At 35.4% G+C, this 7120-nt stretch overlaps 1 pseudogene; it reads right to left on the reverse strand.

The window, feature by feature from the left end:
- Positions 1 to 6465: 6465 nt before the first annotated feature.
- On the reverse strand, positions 6466 to 7120 carry LOC134733324 (eukaryotic translation initiation factor 4E-like; annotated as a pseudogene).

The following is a 7120-nucleotide window of genomic DNA, read 5'->3' on the forward strand; positions in this document are numbered from 1 at the left end:
ATTTATCTTCCTTCCAGGTTAATTGTTAAGCCTCCTAAGAACAAAGATTATAATTTTTACTCTTTACAGACAGGGTCTCGCTATGTTTTCCAGGCTGGAGTGCAGTAGCTACTTACAGGTACAATCATAGCATGCTGCAGCCCTGAACTCCTGGCCTCAGGTGATTCTCCCACCTCAGACTCCGGCGTAGCTGGGATTACAGGCACATGCTACCACTCCCGACTTTATTCTGTTTTCAACTCCACACATACAATGATCTTCTAACAGTGTTTCTGTTGATTCATGGGGGCCCAGAAATCATGCTGGTGTCCTACATAGTGGTATCTTTTGAGAGGAAGTGCAGAAAATTAAAGATAAGTACAAAGTTTTTGCTACTCATTCCATTGAGAAGTGGAGTCTATTTCCCCTCCCCTTGCATCTGGGCTGACCTTAGTCACTTACTTGACCAACAGAGTAGAGTAGAGGCAAAGTTAGGCCAGCTTCAAGGCTAGACTTTAAGAGAATTGGTAGCTTCTGCCTTGCTCCCTTGGAGCCCTGTGATATTGTGATATAATAGGACACATGTATTTGGTCTCTGACCCCAGTCATTCTGGCACAAGCTTCTAAACCCTTGTACTTTCCTGAGTAATCAGGATGCTAAGGGAAGCACTTGTTCTAATATTTGGTCTTTGACCCCAGTTCTTGACACAGAGCTTCTAATCTCTTGGAATTTTGTGGGTTCTAGGAGCATTTTTTTTTGTGGTGCCTCTTGGTGGGCTCCTGAATGTGTGCTAACCCATGGTTAATGGGTACTAACCCATGATTAGAAGCTTGAACTTTCAGCCCCACGCTTCATTATCTAGGATGGGGAGAGGGGCTGAAGATTGAGTTAACAGTCACTTATGCCTACATGATGTAGCTTCCATAAAAATCCCAGAACTTTAGCACTCAGAGAGCTTCCAGGAGGCTGAACATATGGAGGTCCTGGGAGGAAGGTGCACTCAGAGAGTGCGTGGAAGTTCCTCACCCCTCTCTAATACTTTGCCTTTTGCATTTCTTTCATCTGCCTGTTCATCTGTATCTTTTGGTGTATTCTTTATAACAAATCAGTAAATGTAAGTAAACCACTTTCCTGAGTTCTGTGAGTCACTCTAGCAAATGTTCAAACCCAAGAAGGGGGTTGTGAAAACTCTAGTTTGCAACCACGGCAGACAGAAGTTGTGGGTAACCTGGGAACCTACTACTTATGATTGGCAACTTAAGTAGGGGGCAGTCTTGTGAGACTGAGCCATTAACCTATTGGACCTAATGTTATCTCCAGGTAGATAGTTTCAAAATTGAGTTGAGTCCCAGGACACTCAGTTGGTGTCCACTGGATAATTGCTTGGTTTAGGAAAACTCCCACATTTTGGTGACCAGAAATATTCTGTGTTGATAGTATAAGAAGAAAACAGTTGAGAGTTTTCCTATTATATACCACCACGAACAAAAAGCCTGACTTCCCTGAGGCTGCTATAAACTGAGGAAGCTCAGGCATGTGAAGAGGTCACACATGAGTGCTCTGCCCAACAGTCACCCTCACTACTAGACATTTGAATGAATCGTCTTGTACATACAGCTCAGTCAATACTTCAGACGACTCTAGTTGATCTCTGACTGTAACTATATGAAAGACTCCAAGCAAGAACCGTCCAGCTGAGCACAGTCAACCCATAGATATATGAGATAATAATATAATGTTTTTGTGAGCCATTACACTGTGGAGTGGTTTTACTAGGAAGCAATACATAATTGGCATAATAGATAATCGTGACTACGGTTTGGGGGTTTTAAAAATTTATTTTTAACTGATACATAATAATTGTACACATTTATGGAGTACATGTAATAATTCAATATATGTATACAATGTTTAGTGATCAAATCAGAATAATTAAGATATCTATTCCTTCAAACTTATCATTTCTTTGTGTTGAGAACGTTCAAATTTCTCTCTTCTAGCTATTTTGAAATATACAACAAATTGTTGTTAGCTATGGTCACCCCACTATGCTATATATAGAACACTAGAACTTATTTCTCCCGTCTAACTGTAATTTTGTACCTCTTAACAAACTTCTCCTTATTCCTCCTCCTTTCCCAGCCTCTAATAACTATTATTCCAGTCTCTGCATCTAAAAGATCAATTTTTTTTAGCTCCCACATGTAAGTGAGCACATGTGGTATTTTTCTTTCTGTGTCTGGCTTTTTTCACTTAACATAATATCCTCTGGGTTCATCTACGTTGCCACAACTGCAAATGACAGAATTTCATTCTTTTTTATGGCTAAATCATATTCCATTGTATATATATATATGTATACCACCTTTTCTTTATCCATTTATTTGTTGATAGACACTTACATTGATTCCGTATCTTAGCTGGGATATAGTACTGCAATAAACTTAGGAGTGTAGCTATCTCTTCTATCTCTTCAATATACTGATTTCCTATCATTTGGATATATATACCCAGTAGTGGGATTACTGAATTATATGGTACTTCTATTTTTAGTTTTTTTGAGGAATTTCCTCACTGTTTTTGTAATGGCTGTACTAATTTACATTCCATCAATCAGTGTATAAGAGTTTCCCATTCCCTTCATCCTCACCAGCATTTGTTATTTTCTGTCTTTTTGATAATAGCCATTTTAACTGGAATGAGATAATAGATTATTGTGGTTTTGATTTGCATTTCTCTGATGATCGGTGATGTCAGGCATTTTTTCATGTACCTGTTGGCCACTTGCATGTCTTCTTTTGATAAATGTCTATTCAGATTACATGCAAATTTTTAACAGGATTATTTGGATTTTTCGCTGTTGGGTTGTTTGCTGTTGGTTGTTAAGTTTCTTACATATTTTAAATATTAATCCTTTGTCAGATAGATAGTTTGCAAATATTTTCTCCTATTCTGTATATTGGCTCTTCACCCTGTTGTTTCCTTTGCTGTGCAGAAGCTTTTTAGCTTGATGTAATCTTATTTGTCTATTTTTGCTTTTGTGGGCTTTTATGTTCTTATTCAAAAAATATTTGCCCAGACCTATATTCTGAAGCATTTCCCCAATGTTCTCTTCTAATAGTTTCATAGTTTCAGGTCTTTCATGTAAGTCTTTAATCAATTCTAGTCTAATTTTGTATATGGTGAAAGACAGGGGTCTAGTTTTGTGCTACAGTAGCATATGGATATCCAGTTTTCTCAGTATCATTTATTGAAGAGACCATCCTTTCCACAGTGAGTGATTTTGGCACCTTTGTGAAAAATCAGTTGGCTGTCAATGCATAGATTTATTTCTGGATCCTCTATTCTGTTCCACTGGTATATGTGTCTGTTTTTATTCCAGTACTATGCAATTTTGGTTACTATAGCTTCGTAACATATTTTGAAGTCAGGTAATGTGCTGTCTCCAGCTTTGTTCTTTTTGCTCAGAATAGCTTTGGCTATTCAGGGTCTTTTGTGATTCCTTACAAATTTTAGAATTGTTTTCTGTAAAGAATGTCAATGGAATTTTGATAGGGTTTACACTGAATCTGTACAGTATAGGCATTTTAACAATATTAATTGTTCTGACACATAAACATGAAATATCTTTCCACTTTTTGTATGTCCTCTTTAATTTTTAATAAGTGTTTTATAGTTTTTATTGTAGAGATCTTTCATCTCTTCAGTTAAATTTATTCCTAGAAATTTTGTTTGTTTGGTAGCTATTGTAAATGGAATTGCTTTCCTGATTTCTTTTTCAGATTGTTTGCTATTGCTGTATTGAAACGCTGTTGATTTTTGCATCCTGATTTTGTATCTTGAAACTTTACGGAATTTGTTTATTAGTTGTAAGAGTTTTTGGTGAATTTTTAGGCTTTTCTAAATATTAAATTATGGCATTTGCAAACAAGACAATTTGACTTCCTCCTTTCCAATTTGGATGCCCTTTATTTCTTGCTCGTGCCTAATTGCTCTGGCTAGAACTTCTAGCACCATGTGGAATGAAAGTGGTAAAAGTGGGCATTCTTGTCTTGTTCCAGATCTTAGAGAAAAGGCTTTTTTCCCACTCGGTATGATGTTATCTATGGATTTATTATATATGGCATGCATCGTTTTGAGATATATTCCTTCTATAACTAATTTGAGACTTTTTATTGTAACACAATAATGAATTTTATCAAATTCTTTTTTTTGCTTCTGTTGAGATTATCGTATAGCTTTTGGCCTTCATTCTGTTGAAGTGATGTATCACATCTATTGATTTGCATAGGTTAAACCAGTCTTGCATCGTTGGGGTAAAACTCCCTTGATCATCATGTATAATCTTTTTCATGTGCTGTTGGATTTGGTTTGCTAGTATTCTGTTAAGGATTTTTGCATCTGTGTTCACCAGAGATATTGGCCTATAGGTTTTTCGTTCTCATTGTTGTTTGTTTTTTGTGGTTGTTGTGTCCTTATCTGGTTTTGTTATCAGGGTAACACTGGCCTCCCAGAGTAAGTTTTGAAGAATTCCCTCTCCTTCAATTTTTTTGGAATAACTTGAGAAGAATTGGAATTAGTTTTCTAAAAGTTTGGTAGAATTTAGCAGTGAAACCGTTTAGTCCTGGACTTCTCTTTGTTAAGAGATGTTTTATTACTGATCCAATCTTGTTACTTGTTATTGATCTGTTTAATTTTTCTATTTCTTCATGATTCTATCTTGGTAGGTTGTATGTGTCCAGAAAGTGATTCATTTCTTCTAGGTTTTCCAACTTGTTGCCATATAGTTGTTTGTAATAGTCTCTAATTATCTTTATATTTCTGTGACATCAGTTGTAACGTCTCTTTTTTCATCTCTGATTTTATTCATTTGAATCTTCTCTATTATTCTCACTTTCTAGCTTTGTTGATTTTGCTTATCTTTTCAAAAAACAACTGTTTAGTTCATTGATCTTTTGTATTTTTATCTCAATTTCATTTACTTCTGCTCTAATCTTTATGTTCTTTTTCTTCTAATAATTTTTCATTTATTTTGTTTTTGCTTTTCCATTCCTGAGGAAATGGAAATCATTAGGTTGTTTATTTGAAATATTTCTATCTTGTATGTATTTGTTTATTGCTTTAAACTTCCCTCTTAGTACTACTTTTGCTGTATCCCATAGGTTTTTGTACATTGTTTCCATTTTAATTTGTTTCAAAAAATTTTTAGATTTCTTTATTAATTTTTTGATTGACCCATTGGTCATTTCCAAGCATGTTGTTTAATTTCCATGTATTTGTATAGTTTCCAAAATTCCTTTTGTTATTGACGTTTAGTTTTGCTCTATTGTGATCAGAAAATATAATTGTTATTATTTGAATTTTTTTAATTTTCTAAGGCTTATTTTGTGGCATTACAGTTTTCCATGTGCTGATGAGAAAATGCATATTGTGCAGTTGTTGGATGAAATATTCTGTAAATGTCAGGGCCATTTGGTCTAGAGTGTAGTTTCACTCTAATGTCATATTTTTATTTTCTGTCTGAATGATAATGTTGTTTGCTATAAGTGAGGTGGTGAAGCTCCCTACTATTATTGTATTGCCAGTCTATCTCTTCCTTTAGATCTATTAATATTTGCTCTAAATATTTAGGTGTTCCGTGTTGGATGCATAGATATTTACAATTGTTATATCACCTTGCTGAATTGATCCCTTTACCATTATATAATGACCATCTTTGTCTCTTTTTACAATTTTTGACTTAAAATTCATTTTATGTAAGTATAGCTACTGCTGCTTTTTTGGAGGGGTTTTATTTGCATAGAATATATTTTTCTATCTCTTCATTTTCTTTAATTTTTTGCACAAAACTAATGTTTATTCCACCTGTGTGTCATATTCCTGGATCCTTCACCAGTGTTACATGAGGAAAAGAACAAAAGCAAAACAAATGAAAAACTGAAATCAGAATCACTAATGTTATCAAGTAGAAAAACAAATAAATTATAATCTAGTAGCCATCAGCAGGAGTATAGCAAAGACAATGCTGTAAAAAGAAGCAAAGAAAATTGCTAGAAAACTATATGCATCATAATCTTTCAAACCAGCAAAATATGCGCCTGCATGCAACAGAACATCAACAGTATTTTTCGTGTGTGTAAAGTATAAAAATGCCAAGTTGTTTTTTGAATATTGTGGATAGGTAAAATATATATGTAATTAATGGTAATTCTACTGAACTATTACAGAGTGGGCCAGGAACACATTTATGGATTCTGGGAATGTGTACTGTAATTCTTTGATTGGGATAGTGGGCATGCTAGCCAAAAAAAAGAACACCGAAGTACAAGACAAAGGCGAATGAGACTTCTCTTATATCTTGCAACATTTAGATGGAAATCAAAATTTAAATGCAGTCCACTCTGCTTTTTGAAGAGGCTTTGTTCAGCTCCCAAATCTCTACTGCTTGATGCAGTCTCCTATGAGAATACTCAGAAGGTGTCTACTTAAACAGCAAATCTATTTTTAGTAGTGGAGCCACTCTTAGTAGCTATGTCTGTGTGGGACTGATAACCAATCACTATCTTTGGAGGAAGTCCTAACCTTTTCTTGTATACCCTCCCCATATGTGTAACAGCTTCTCTGTTTTCACATTCACTAGTCCATATTGTTATCTTATCACCTTTAGCTCTAACATTAATAACAGCGCCACATACATCATTGCTGTAGTCATCAAAAGATTCTGCAATAAGGCACAGCAGTGTCTCTAGCGAAAAGCGATCGAGGTCACTTCATCTCTGCTATTTGTTCAGTGTAATTAGCCATCGTCCTCCCAGTTTGTTTTTCTCATCTTCCCGCATAGGCTCAATACCACCCTTAAAAAGTCAGTAGTCACAGCCAGGCATTAAATTACTAGACAACTGGATATGGTTGTACAGAGCCCAAAAGTCTTCAAACAGTATCAAACTTAGAGATCAGCCACAGGTTTGCTTGCCAAGTTCTGCTTTTATCGTTTTTAAAAAACCAGACGGCCCATCTGTTCTGTAGAGGTTGTTTAATATAGTGTTCTGGGTTAGCAACCTCCTGAATAGATTCTGTTTTCTCCTCTTCTGTAGTCACGGGATTAGAAGTAGGAGTGGTTTCCTGTTCGACAGTCGCCAT

This window comes from Symphalangus syndactylus, chromosome 17, assembly GCF_028878055.3.
Source record: "Symphalangus syndactylus isolate Jambi chromosome 17, NHGRI_mSymSyn1-v2.1_pri, whole genome shotgun sequence".
In the NCBI taxonomy this organism is placed as follows: Eukaryota; Metazoa; Chordata; class Mammalia; order Primates; family Hylobatidae; genus Symphalangus; species Symphalangus syndactylus.